Raw genomic sequence first — 15313 nt, forward strand, 5'->3', positions numbered from 1 at the left:
ACATAAATAAACAATAGCCGCCAGCACTAGAATCTTAACAAAAATTGTGTGAATGAATAAAGTGAAAACAGTGCAGCACTAAGAGCCGGTTCACACACAGGGGCGTCACAACTTTGGGGGCGACTCGGCAAGGCGATCTCAAGACGACTTGAGAGGCAACTAGCAAAATTACTTCTGTATTGAAGTCAATGCAGGTCGCCCCGCGTTGCCCCCAAAGTCGTACAAGAACCTTTTTCTAAGTCGGAGCGACTTGCGTCCCTCCTATTAGAACGGTTCCATTGAAGAGAGCGGTCCGCGATTTGTCAGGCGGGTGAGTCGCCTGACAGGTTGCCCCTGTGAGAACCGGCTCTGAGAATCTAATATTGATAATTGACATATCAACATACTGTGATATACAAAATAAATTGTGATTATCATATACAAAAAACTCTAATGCCGTTTTTCGGGTTGTAAAAACTATCATGTGTGGGCTCCAGAGCATTTTTCACGATGTAAAAAATGGGCATTAAAAATTTAGAACATGCTCAAATTTTTCACGACTTTTTTAACGTTGTCGTTTTTAACGTCGTAAAAAATGGTCATGTGTGGGCTTTAACCTCCCTGGCGGTATCCCCGAGCGTGACTCGGGGTGGGTTTTTCTTGCTGCGATCGGTATCCCCGAGTCACGCTCGGGGAAGACATGCAGAGCCTGCAGCGTGCGCTGGCTTACCTTCTCCTGGATCCTGCGATGCCTCCCCGCTGTGTGAGCGAGCGGGACCTCGCTCGATTCACACAGCGTCCTCCTGTGCCGCCGATCTCCGTTCCCTGCGACGTTACGACGCACGGGAGCGGAGATCGGCGCCAAATTCAAAAAAGTAAACAAACACTATACATACAGTATACTGTAATCTTATAGATTACAGTACTGTATGTACAAAAAACACACACCCCCTTGTCCCTAGTGGTCTGCCCAGTGTCCTACATGTTCTTTTATATGATAAAAACCTTTCTTTCTGCCTGAAAACTGTAGATTGTCCATAGCAACCAAAAGTGTCTTTTTATGTCAAAAATGGTTTTAGATCAGCTAGAAAACAGCGATAATAAATTATAATCACTTGCAGAATTGTGCGATAGCGATTTGCGGGGAAATTCGTCATAAAAAAAATAAAATAATGACAGCGACAATTCTGCAACTGAGCAAATTTCAGTGATTTTGATTTGATTACATTATTGAATAATTTTTATTTTAATTATATTATTACTTGCTATAATTATTTATAGTTATTTATTATATTATAATTTAAAATTTTGTTTTTAAAAAAATGTCATACCCGGGATGCCTATTAGATTCTTGCTTGGTCAGATTTAAGTGAGTTATTCCTAAAAATCACAGGCCTACAGTATAAAACGCCAAATTTCCTTGCAAATAATGGTACCGCTTTCAGCATGTTTTTTCAGACAGAATCATACCGGCAGGGAGGTTAACGACGTGAAAAAAACGCGCATGCTCAGAAGCAAGTTATGATACAGGAGCGCTCGTTCTGGTAAAACTAGCGTTCGTAATGGAGTAAGCACATTCATCACGCAGTAACAGACTAAAAAGCGCAAATCGTCTTTTACTAACACGAAATCAGCAAAAGCAGCCCAAAGGGTGGCGCCATCCGAATGGAACTTCCCCTTTATAGTGCCGTTGTACGTGTTGTACTTCACCGCGCTTTGCTAGAGCATTTTTTTCACGATCGTGTGTAGGCAAGGCCGTTTTAAAGATCGGGTTGAAAAAAACATCATTCAACTTACCAATTCTTGTATGTGATGGCTGCATTCGTTTTATTTTTTAGGTGTTCTTTCCTTTAGATCCTCTGGTGATCCAGTCAGTAAGTCTGTTGTTTTTCAAAGAACAAGCTCTCCTCCAAATGAAGGATTTTACAGTTTTAGACAAATCATTTACCACTAAGGCCCCGTACACACGACCGAACATGTCTGCTGAAACTGGTCTGGTTGACGCATGCGTGGAAGCATTGACCTTTCAGCGTCGCGCACGTTGCTGCGTCATCGTCGCGGCGACGGCGCGAACACGTCACCGCGCTGTCTGTCCGCGCGGATTGTCTCTCATTTCTGTATGATGGTGTGTACAGCCATCATACAGAAATCTCTGGGCGGGCATGTCCGCTGAAAACGGTACGGCGGACCGTTTTCAGCCGACATGTTTGCCCGTGTGTACAAGGCCTAACAGGGGTGCTTACATTGATCAGCTTTATTTTATCAATGTAAAGCCTTTATCCAAAAATAAAAAAAAATGTTGCTAGTACATCTATCTAACACTCCCTTCCCCCATGCTGACAATGCTGCTGTCCAAAGATGCCCATATGCTCCTTCATCCAGAGTGGAGTCATTACACAGTAGGTGTGTTACTAGCCAGATCACTAGGTGAAAACAGAGAGGGGGGAAAGCCGATGAAAAGGAAAATGAATGCAGCCACCGCATCTAATGATTAGTAAGCTGCGATATATAAAATTGTGTTGGTTTAATAACTCTTTAGGAGACTGCAGATAACACAGCAGTGTAAAATTGGTCAGCAGCAGGACAATTTTACATGGCAAGGCAAAGCCTAAATTTAATAGAGATAAAGAGCACAGGCTGGGGCTTTATTACAAGAATTACAATACTGCAGAGGATACAGCAGTATAAAATTGGCCAGCAGCAGGACAGTTCTTTTCAGAGATGAATGACCTTACTGGTGTATGCCTAACTTTTATTTTATCCATAATGATGGGGTGGGGGGGGGGGTGCAGGACGATTTGAGTGATATAATTTAAAGCAGTTTAGGTGCACACTGTCCTTGCATTTTTCTTTCGAAAGATGCAGCGGCAGTGGCGGTGTGTCCATAAGGGCGCACAGATGCTGCCCCCTCTCTCCAGCCACCCCCTCTATGACTAATGGATAGATTCATCCATGGCCGCCCCTGTCACCACCTATTGAGGTGCCTGGCCCCTTTTTGGGGGCTGGGCATCTGAGTTACAGCGGCGGGGGGTGTTTTTGAAGCACCTAATTAGAGCCATAGGCTAAGCACAATGCTTGGCGCTCGCAGTCCACCCAGGTGTGTTAGAAAAGCAAATGAATATTTGCTTTCCTAACACTGAACCACCTCTCCTCCAATCAGGTGCTCGGGGAGGATGGGAGGAGACACATGAAGGACACCGCTCACCGCCGCCACCTGCGACCAAGACTGGGTAAGTGCCGTGCAGACGGCGAGCGGCCGTGGGGGAGTCACAGTGGTGGCATTTGATGGCACAGTGGCGGCATTCAATGGGCACAGTGGCAGCATTTGATGGCACAGTGGCGGCATTCGATGGGCGCAGTGGCAGCATTATATGGCACAGTGGCGGCATTTGATGAGCACAGTGGCGGCATTCGATGAGCACAGTGGCAGCGTTTGATGGGTACAGTGGCAGCATTTGATGGGCACAGTGGCAGCATTTGATGGCACAGTGACAGCATTTGATGGGCACAGTGGCAGCATTTGATGGGCACAGTGGCAGCATATGCTGGCACAGTGGTTGTGTTCGATGGGCACAGTGGCGGCATTTGATCTGCACATTGGCAGCGTTTGATGGGCACAGTGGCTGCGTTTGATGGCACAGTGGCTGAAATTGATGGACACAGTGATGGAATTTGATCAAACAGTGGCGGCATTCGATGGGCACAGTGGCAGCATTATATGGCACAGTGGTGGCATTTGATGGCACAGTGGTGGCATTCGAAGAGCACAGTGGCAGCGTTTGATGGGCACAGTGGCTGCATTTGATGGCACAGTGGCAGCATTTGATGGCACAGTGGCGGCATTTGATGGGCACAGTGGCAGCGTTTGATGGGCACAGTGGCTGCGTTTGATGGCACAGTGGCTGCATTTGATAGCACAGTGGCTGCAATTGATGGGCACAGTGAGGCTGCAAATTATGTTTTTTTTTTCAGAATTTTTGTTTGCTTCCCCCCCAATTTTTTTTAGCACCAGCCGCCACATTGCAGCGGTGTGCTGTGAACAAAAGGCAGCAAAAGAACAGATGGTCAGTAACAAGTGAATGTCCTGATTTGAGCCCCCCCCCCCAAAACTTAAAAAAGCCCTTATCAACATAAAATAAATAAATACTCAAATAATAAAATACATTCCCCGAACATACCAACCGTGAAACTAAAGCTTGTTTTGCAAAGGAAAGCTTTGCAGCAAAAAATAAAAAATAAAACCTTGCCAAGGACCACTAATCTCAAATCAATCATATAATAAAGTTAAAGAAAAAAAAAATCCCTCAATAATAAAAACAAGAAGGAAATTCCAGTTTCCCAATTGTCCTTATTCTTCCCATATGCAGTTTGTCCGTTTCCCTATACTTCCAATCCCTGGCATTATAACTGTTATTTGCCCCCCTTTTTATACTGAAGGGGGATTAACCAAAAGCCATAAGCCTCCTTATTGGCTCTTCTAAGCTGTTGGCCATCGTCCAAAGCCCATGTCATTTAAAAACATTCTCCGGCGTGTATCTGCACATAAATTCTCTAGGGCTGTGACCCTGAAATGCACATTTATGGCCCTAAACCTCGTCCCTAACTCTGTATTTCCTAAAGACTTTGCAGGCAGTTCCAGTCGCTTTGCTGTGGGACGCGATACTGGCTGCAGAGGGGGGAACTTTTAGAAACTGGTATTATTTGCAGGTGTAAAGAGCAAGTTAACAGGCATTGAGAGCCTGTGCCCCCAATGGTGACAGTGTGACAGGGACAGCTGGCTGAAGGATTTCTGTGAAAACCCCCCCTTGGTGGACCAAACATAACGACACTGACCTTTCTGCAGGGGAATGAGGGATGTGCTGTGGACTGAATTAGGCACAAAGACGTCTTGCTATGACTTTTGTTCCTCTCTAAAGTGAAGAAATATTGCGTTTAATATGAGAAGTATTGTTCCCAGCCTTGCGGTGCCCTCTAAGAAATATTACAGTGGCCATGCTTCACAGTCACTTGTCTACAGCACTGGCTCTTATCCTAGACGCAGCTTTGGTGGTTAAAGTGTACGTGAAACTTAAAGCGGGGGTTCACCCTATGAACGGAATTTTTTTTTTTTTTTTTCTACTACCATAAAATCAGGCATTGTAGCGCGAGCTACAGTATGCCTGTCCCGATTTTTTTACCCCCGTACTCACCTTGTACTCGTACATCGAAGATACCGGGGAATGGGCGTGCCTATGGAGACGGAGGATGATTGACGGCCGGCTCTGGCGCGTCACGCTTCTCCGGAAATAGCCGAAATAGGCTTGGCTCTTCACGGCGCCTGCGCATAGCCTGTGCGCAGGCGCCGTGAAGAGCCGAGACCTACTTCGGCTGTCTTCGGGGAGAGTGACGTGCCAGGGCCGGCCGTCAATCATCCTCCCTCTCCATAGGCACGCCCATTCCCCGCGGGAGCCGAAATCTACAATGTACGATTACAAGGTGAGTCCGGGGTTAAAAAAACCGGGACAGGCATACTGTAGCTCGCGCTACAATGCCTGTCTCGATGGTAAAATCATGTGGGTGAGGGTGAACTACCGCTTTAACAACAAACTTCTCTTATTTGCTTTTTTTTGGTCCGTAAAATATACAATTGGAATCAGTTTGTTATATCCGTTCCGCTCGCTGCATTCTTATTATTTATATTTTTCCTGGATATTTCTGAGGATTACATAACTCCTCCCCTCTATGTTATGGATAAGAAAAGAGAGTAAGGTGATTGTAGTTCTGAAAAAAAGCCTGAAAATAAATAATGACTGCATCCACCAAATCTAAACACCCATACACACAATCGGACTTTTCGACAACAACGGTCCGACGGACGTGTTTTATCGGACAAACCGTCCGTCTGTATGCTCCATCGGGCAATTGTTGTCGGTTTTTCAACGGGCACATTTTCGCTGTGCGTGCTCTAACTCAGGGGTGCCCAACCTTTTGAAGGCCGAGGGCCACTTAAGCGACTTAGAAACCAGTCACGGGCCACAATGAGCGGAGTGGGCAGATGACAGGTCTGTGTCCTGTCTGCCTATGCAAAGCAGACAAAGACACAGCCCAATCTAATCTATGGGACCTCCGATCCAATCAGATAGAAGGGGGCAGATCCCTGCAGGTGTAAACGGACAAAAGTCTGTTTACATCTGCCGCTCCATAGAGGCGATTAGAGGTTCCGATTGGGTTGGATCAATCATGTGAAAGGGGCCTAAGGCTGCTTTTACACTGATGGTCTGCAGTCAATTGCGGTGCAGTGTACCTGTGGGTTTCCCGCCGGTTAGCTGCACTTTGCCATAGACGTCTATTATATCCTGCAAGTGTGGTGCGCTTTCTGAAAAGCCGATTGCTACCTCTACCACTGGCTTCAATTACAACACTGATGCTCTTGGATGGCAGGTCAGCAACCTGCAATCTGGGCTTGCCAACCATTGATCCCAGAGCAGGAGGTCGCGGGCCACATCAGAGGGCTCCGCGGGCCACTGGTTGGGCACTCCTGCTCTAACTCCTAAATAATACTACTCCTAATATAAATAAATAGAAAGTAAATATATACTAGTGCTCTGTTGCAATGAAAATTCCTCTAAGTGATACCAATTACATTTATGCCAAACTTAAAAAACAACTATGCGACAAACTGTTATCAATTTTCAAAGTGCATGTGCCAAACATAAATAAAGTGCAAATGCTACTGTGTGCATCTCAATTCATTCAATCCTTCAATCAACAATAAAGCGCAATGAATGTCCTCAGTAAATGATCAATTCCTTTTAATGGTGACGTTCCTTGTCTGTATTCGAGTGCTTCTACTTCCACCGCTATAATGACTATACCATCACCTAATGAAATGGCCACTCACCAGATAGGAAAAATATGCACCTTTGGTTCACAAGGATTACCACTCCGTTTAAAATGGATTCGTCAATGGTCCTTCCCAGTAATAAGTTAATATTCCTTGCTCTATAAATTCTCATGGAACACATAAAAGGCCATCAAAGTGTAGTATATAACTGAAGTTTTATTAAAAAGTAGATTAGGGGGAGCTGTGGTGGCTCAACGCGATTGGCACTGCGCTGACAAGCCATTCACCTCTGCAGCTAGAGGTTCGGATCCCGGTCTCGGCTTCATGTGAATTGAGTTTGGTGGTCTCAGCCCGGCTCCCGGTGGGTGTGCTATGCAAGGTAAGCCTGTGCTTAGTACGCCCACCCCCCTCCCACAAAAACCACCACACTTACACGCACTCTAAATTGGGTTAACATACTCACATTGACCACACGGTCTCTAAAAGAGAGGCGAAGGACTAATGGGGCTGGTTGAGCGGGCTAATCCTCTCACTCCCTTATAGGGAGTCCCTCTGCCCCGTTGGGCTTCAAAGCGGAGCAGGTAGGGCGGGCTGTGTGGGAGGACCCCCTCACACACCCGCCATTGCCACCCGGGGCATGGAGAAAGGTGGCAGATTGCCTCTGGGGGAGGCCTGCCTACTCCCAACTCCTGCAGTCCGGCTCCTCTCTCGAGTACACGAAAAAAAAAAAAAAAAATACAAAAAAAAAAAAAAAAAAAAAGTAGATCATTACACTCACATATTAATGTGCCTCTGAGCCGGCACTAAGCTGATCCTGCCGTGTATGTGGAGTATTGGATGTCGGCATGTCTACCCCTGTGTTTCCTCAAAGAGCGGCGTGCGTTAAGATAATTCCCAGCAGCCTCTGTGCGTTTTTCATTTGCATATGCGTCATCAGGAAGCATATATGGCAGCGTATTGTGTCACCAATGGTTTGGTGACTGTGGTTACAACTGCCTTCAGATCATTCACAAGCTCCTCCTCTGCAGTTCTTAGCTGATCCCTCACATTCTTATTGAACATTCTTACTACTTACCTGGCAGGGGAGACACCATGATCATGAAGGTGGTTTTCCCAGGGCGAGGCTCGGCTATTGCACTCTGGCCGTGCTGATCGTGGTGTCTTCCCTGTCGCTTCTAGGCTTTTTGGCTAGGACTAGGTGTGGTATCTGTCCTTATCAGTTGTCAGTGGAGCGCTGAAGCACCTCCTACATGGGGAGGGTGGATGCAATCCAATGACGTCATTGCACCTGGAAGGATGGTTTCAGCAGGGACTACGCTGTTCTGCCCGACAGTTACTGGGGGCCGGCCCATGGTTGAGTCTGAGCCATCTGGAAGGGTGCTCCTGGTGAGGATGGGTGCTGCGCTTGGTCTTGGTCTTTTTGCCGAGTTCTAGTCTGGCCTTCTGGCTGGCTGGTGTAAGTGCTATCTCTGTCAGCGATTCGGTAGGAGGAGCTGGTGATGCCCTGTGGTGGAGGGGGTAGGACCGTGCGAATCCGCCGGGTTGCTGGCAGGGGTGGAGGGCTGCACTGGCCGGTCGGGGGGTCGGATATGGAACGAAAAGCCTATGGTGCATGTGCCCCTGGAGTGGCAGTCCAGGGGTATCTGAAGATCACTGTGTGTGAGGGACACATTGATTTAAGATACCACGGTCACTGCACCAGATACACGCTTTTTTTAGCACCTGCCTCCTGGGCCGGGCCTTTTGGCTAGGACTGGAGGAATTTTTTATTCCTGGCCGGAGGGCCTGGTCATTGTTGATCACAATGACCACTTCTTTCACTCTCTTCTTCACTATCCCTTTCCCCCACTTTCTTTTATTTAAGCCTATGTTTGTCAAGTTTTTGTCTTATTTTTGTTTGTGCACGTTTTGTTCACTGTGAGATTATTAGGGTGCCGGTCCTCGGGCCAGCCCTGAACGTCTTGGGAGTGGGTGGACATGGCCTTCTGGCTTAGTTCACTTGCTCTCATGGGGTCTCCCTTTGGGGGAGCCCCACCTAGTACTGGGAGGGTTCTGTTTCGGCAGTCCCTCTGAGGAAGTTGGGTCCGTGTCGGCATTGGTTGCTCGGACCACAGTACCTCAGTCCCTGTCTGGAGCCTAACGCCCCGGGGGATCAGGGTTTGGGTCCCTCTTCACAGGAGGACCACTTGACGTTGCACCCGTCTGCACGTTTTTGTGAACACTCTTTATGTGTGTGCACATTTTTTCTGCACCGGGTGGAGTTCTTAAATGTGTTCACACGCCATAGGCTTTTCAAAAAAAAAAAAATCTTACTCCATGAGGCCAAAACTTGCATGGAGCTCTAGACCAAGGGCAATTGATGATTATTTTGGATTTGCATTTGCAAATAATCGCTCCAACTGTTGTCTCCTTCTCACCAAGCTTCTTGTTCATGGTCTTGTAGCCCATTCCAGCCTTGTGCAGGTCTACAATCTTGTCCCCAATGTCCTTTAACAGCTCTTTGGTCTTGCCCATCATGGTGAGGTTTCAATGGAAGAAGGAGATTCTGTGGACGGGTGTTTTTTATACACATAATGAGTTGTCGTTAGGAGCACCTTCTTACATTGACAGGACTAGTCTGTGTACCACATGAGTACATACTGTAGTCAATCTGTGGGAGACAGAAGTATTGTTGGTTGGTTGGTAGGGCATCAAATACTTATTTTACTCACTAAACTGCAATTCAATTTATGACATTTGTATCGTGTTTTTTTCTAGATTTTTGGTTGATATTCTGCTCTACTGCTAAGTGGTTCAAACCTCACCTTATGATGTAGGTGTTGTCAATAACTTTGCTTTGGGTCTACCTGTTCCCGACCATCAAATTGTATGCTTTAAAGCCATATATGAATTTATCTGGACTTGAGAAGATACTGAAGACTGTGGGCCTTGCCTTGACTTGATGATCAACCTGCAGTCTGAGAAGGATTTAATTCTACTAAACTTTATGCAGAGAGCCAGAAGGTACCAAAGTAATGGAGGCGATCATCGGCTTATAGCGGCATTGCGGCAGAAAAATCGGACAATTTTTGGGGTCCAGTGACACTAATACAATGATCAGTGCCTAAAAAAAGAGAGCTTGTTCTTTTGAAAACCAATAGACTGGCTGGCTGGATCACCAGATGACAATCGAAGAAAGAAAGCCTTAAAAAAAACGAATAAAGCCATCACATCTAAGAATTGCAATATTTAGATGGAGGTATGCAGTGTTCGCTGACAACAGCCACGTAATATCCACTTACTAACCCAGCATTATCGGATGAAGACATACAGAGTTTGCTGACAACAACTACCTAAAGATACTGGCCCATATTCTCAGTGAAGTTACGATGGAGTAACTCAGGATACTCCATCGTAACTCCCTTTTTTGGCCCGTGTATCTATGCTCCTGATTCTTAGAATCATTTTTGCATAGATACACTTAAGATCCGCCATCTGTAAGTCACTTACACTGGCGGATCTTAAATGCAATGACGCCGGCCGCCGCTAGATGGCATTTACGTGAAGGAGTCATTTGCGTATGCAAATGATCCTTCTATGCCGATTCCCGAACGAGTTCGCGTCGCGTAACCGTCGCTAACGTCGTTTGCGTAAGAGGAAACTTACTCCTGCTATATGAGGGGTAAGTTTCCGCAAGTCTCGCGTAGGCCATGTTACGAATGGCGTCGGGTCCCCGTCGTGTTTTTTCGTCGGGTACGTCGTTTACGTAAGTCGTTCTTGAATACGACTTTACGTCAATGACGCACACGTCGGCGTCATTGACGTTTTCCGCCGAGAACTGGAGCATGCGCACTGGGCTTTTTGAAGCCCGGCGCATTCCCAGTTCTTTCGCATCGGGGGCGCGCTTCATTTGAATAGAAGCCGCCCCCTTGGAGATCCGCCAGGCTACGCCGGGACACTTACACTCCGCTGTCCCAACTTAGGGAGCAAGTGTTTGAGGAATATAACACCTGCTCCAGTAAGTTGGGACAGCGGAGTGTAAGTGCCTTAAGCGCAGCAGGCGGATATTTAGAGAGAATATGGGCCACTGTATGCTTTTAACCAAGTAATATTTGGTAAGTGAACTACCTTTGGGGCATTGTTATACAAAAGCAGTGTGGTGAGGGTGATCATCCCGAACAATAAGCTGCAAGGATTTCTTATTGCCTATTCTTTGAGTGGACAATCTTTCATTTCATATTTGGCTACTCTCACTGTTCAAGTGGACTGTGTATCAATCTTAAAAAAAAAGCGCTATTAATGTTTAAATAATTTATTTTTAAACATATTTCTGATACAATGTTTTTTTATTATAGTAGCAGGTTTTGGTATTTTATTTCTCATGAGCGCTGAGGGAGAGATATCTACTTATGTTTGATCATTTCTCAATTATTGTTGGTTGATATTCTGTCTCTATCATTTAAAATAACCTACAATAAAAATTACAGACTCATTTTTTTGTAAGTGGGCAAACTTACAAAATCTGCAGGGGATCAAATAATTATTTTCCCCACTGTTACATAGTACAGATTTATAAATGAAAACCCAATGACTGCTATGGGCTACATTCAGTGCCATTCATACCCTTGTGGGTTTATTGGTGAGTAGAAGCGGATTCTCATACTACTTACACTGTACTACAAGCATTTCAGACTGCTGTTCTTTGGATAAAATTAACATCTTCTATTTTATGGCCCCCTCCAGACAGTAAGGTTCATGTCATCAATGCAGACTTCTGCCAGGACCTTGGCTGACATCAGGGTGAGTTATGCCCGTTATGCTCTCTTTTTTTTGAAAAGCCTATGGCTTGTGAACACACCCAAAAAACTCCACCCGGTGCAGAAAAAATGTGCACACACATAAAGAGTGTTCACAAAAACGTGCAGACGGGTGCAACGTCAAGTGGTCCTCCTGTGAAAAAGGACCCAAACCCTGATCCCCCGGGGCATTAGGCTCCAGACGGGGACTGAGGTATTGTGGTCCGAGCAACCGAAGCCGACACAGACACAACTTCCTTGGAGGGACTGCCGAAACAGAACCCTCCCAGTACTAGGTGGGGCTCCCCCGAAGGGAGACCCCATGAGAGCAGGGGGAAGGCAATGTACACTTACTCCCAAGACGTTCAGGGCTGCCCCGAGGACCAGCACCCTATTAATCACTCAGTGAACAAATAATGTGCACAAACGAAAAAAGACAAAAATGTGACAAACATAGGCAATAGATTAACTGCTTGCCGACCAGCCGCCACAGTTATACGGCGGCAGGTCGGCTCCCCTGTGCGAGAGCCTGTAGCTATACGTCGGCTCTTGCGCAGGCCACATGCTGATCTTCTGTTCATACAATGTATGAACAGAAGATCAGTCATTTCCCCTAGTGAGGCCACCCCCCTACAGTTAGAACACACCCAGGGAACATACTTAATCAGACCCCCCATCAACCCGGCGGATTTGCATGGTCTTACCCCGTCTACTCTCAGGGCAGTACCAGCTCCTCCTACCAGATCTCTGACAGGGACAGCACTTACACCGGCCAGCCAGAAGGCCAGACTAGAACTTGGCAAAAAGACCAGACCAAGCGCAGCCACCCATCCTCACCAGGAGCACCCTTACAGATGGCTCAGACGCAACCATAGGCCGGCCCCCAGTATCTGTCGGGCAGCACGGCGTAGTCCCTGCTGAAACCATCCTTCCAGGTGCAATGACGTCATTGGATTGCATCCACCCTCCCCATGTAGGAGGTGCTTCAGCGCTCCTCTGACAACTGATAAGAACAGATACTACACTTGATCTTAGCCAAAAGGCCGAGAAGCGACAATGCTCATTAAGTCCATGTACTGTATCTTCTCTAACCTCTTTAGTCTCCTATTGTAAGCCCTGTTCTTTTGCTACCCCTTATATGCATCCCTTTAGGATACATATTTGTGGGGGCGGTTGGTGACGGGATTTTCACAGAGTGCAGATTTTCTCCACCCTGTGATATAAAGGGGACTTCACTGGAAAGGGGCACATTAATAATTAGAGTGCCCCTTTACAGTGCAGTCCCCTTTATATCACAGTGGCCCAATACATTACAGTGCCCCTAGCAATCACAGCCCCTCCCATCACAGTGCCCCTTGCAGTCATACCCTCAACCCTTTTCTCTCTAAGCACAGTGCTCCCTTTTACACTCTGTCTCCCTTGCACAGTCCTACCTTCAGCAGGGTAGAGGCAGGATTCAGCCTGTGTGTCCTCTCTGGATTATAATAGCAAGCGGGTGATATGAAAAGACTCCCGCTTTCTGTGCAGATCTTCAGCTTCTCCCCCCCCTGCTATGCTCTGCTGATAGGATGACACCCTTGGTGGGGTGGTAGAGCTGGGAGAGGAGACACAGGCATGCATGGCCGCATAGCTGGAGGTGCGAGGCAAACGTAGTCTGTAACAGCCCTGTCTGGATTGTGGTCACCACACTTACCTCTCACCGTGTGGCCCAGTCATCGACAGGCCCGGGGGTTGGGGACACCTTCATTAGCCACCTCTTGTTAGGACATGCGGCCTGGTGTGCTCAGTCTGGGTCTCAGGGGCATGACTTCCCTCCCTCACTCCAAAGACATGTCGGTAGAGTAATTGGATCCTGTCTAAATTGACCCTAGTATATGTATTTATTCATATGGGATTGGGTCCTTAGATTGTAAGCTCCTTGAGGACAGGGATTGATGTGAATGTACAGTATGTAAAGTGCAAAGTATGTAACTATATATACACAGTGGGCCAGATTCATGAAGCACTTACACCATTTTTTTGGTAGATGCGCGGCGTAAGTGCAGATTTGCACCGGCGGATCCCTGCACCGTACCCAGAGAACCAGATTACGCCTCCAAATAGACTTCATCGCCTCGGTGTAACCTTTCCATGCCGGCGCGGCGTTGGCGCAGATTTACGCTGGTCGGATCTGGCGCGGCCATGGTTTTTGTGTTTTAAATATGCAAATGAGGTTGTTGGGCCGATTCATCAACTTAAGCTTGACCGGCGCAGGCTACTCCCGGTGAGCGGAGCTGAAATTTCCGGCGCCAAGTTACACCTCATAAAAGCAGGGGTAACTTTGCACCAAACTTGCAGAGGTCAGCTGGAGAGCAGCTAAAGCAGCAGCGTTACAGCAACAACACTTGCTGGACAACACATCTGTGTGCCAACATGCCAGGGGCAGCCGTGGTCCTTGCACTATTGCGTCGAAGGGCACGTAGGAGGGCACGGGAGAGGATCTTCCACCCGCGCATTAACGTCTTTGACATGGGGGAAGTGGAGGTGTATCGCACCTACAGGTTCAGCCGTGAAGTCATCCTGGAATTAACCAGCATCCTGCAGGATGACCTCACCAGCCATAACTGCCCCACCACAATGCAAACGACCTAGCTTGGAAAAAAAAAGCTTAAATACATTTGCACCTGCAGGGCGGAAGTCTGGGCTGATTTATGGACTGGGCATTGGTAGTGGACCGGCGTAGCTCAGGGATCACGCCAGGGCGCAGTTCTGAGCATGTGCAGATTGGGGCATTTACCCCTGGATGTCACTGAGCATGTGCGGTCTAAGATGCGCCCCGGTGTGACCCCTGCGCCACGGTCGGCACTTCATTAGCATAGGGTGACTCCCAGTTGGCCTTACCCCGCCTTACGCCGTCTAAAATCCGCCCCGCTGGGGCATCGTAGACAAAAAAAGTTTCTTGAATCACCTAACTGCCTCTCCGCGCTGGACCAGTGTAGTCTAAAAATGATGCACCACGCCGGTGCAAATCTGCACCATTGTTCATGAATCTGGCCCAGTATCTCACAAAAGTGAGTACACCCCTCACATTTTTGTAAATATTTTATTATATCTTTTCATGTGATAACACTGAAGAAATGACACTTTGCTACAATGTAAAGTAGTGAATGTACAGCTTGTATAACAGTGTAAATTTGCTGTCCCCTCAAAATAACTCAACACACAGCCAGTGGCGGCCCGTCCATAGGGGGCGCCCGGGCGCCGCCCCCCTCCCCCAGTCAGTAAAAAAAAAAATTATTTAAACATGTCCCTTTAAGGGAAAAAATAATCCAAAAAAGGTCCTAGGTGCACTGTGTCCGGGACGCCGGGCACAGTGCCGTATGGGTAGTGCCACGTCTGTGCAATCACGGAATTGCAGATGTGGCAGCCAAAAAATGCCTTTGTGGCGCGGCTATCGCGCCACTTGCTTCCGGCGCAATGGACTGTAATGTTATGGCTGGGCGGGTGCACACACTTTCTGTGTAAACCCGCCGTCTCTATGCTAGTTCCGTCGTCACTGGAAGAACAGGAAGTGACGTCGGGACTCTCGTACTCTCGTACTCAATGCGCCTGGAGCAGGTAAGCAGCTGAGTTATGCCGCATGCCTTACATTCCCCTCTCTGCAGTGCATCTTGTACCCCCCCCCCCCCCGGAACATTTCTTTTATATGTAAAAATTTATTACAGCACAAATAGCGGCCGTCAACACTACCCCACCA

The 15313-nt window shown here is 47.3% G+C and overlaps 2 pseudogenes; one reads left to right on the top strand and one right to left on the bottom strand.

Annotated features, from left to right (window-relative positions):
* Positions 1 to 7869: 7869 nt before the first annotated feature.
* LOC120942157 lies at positions 7870 to 8018 on the top strand (annotated as a pseudogene).
* A 4507-nt stretch (positions 8019 to 12525) lies between these two features.
* On the bottom strand, positions 12526 to 12632 carry LOC120942194 (annotated as a pseudogene).
* Positions 12633 to 15313: the final 2681 nt, after the last annotated feature.

This window comes from Rana temporaria, chromosome 5 (genome assembly GCF_905171775.1).
Source record: "Rana temporaria chromosome 5, aRanTem1.1, whole genome shotgun sequence".
NCBI lineage: Eukaryota > Metazoa > Chordata > Amphibia > Anura > Ranidae > Rana > Rana temporaria.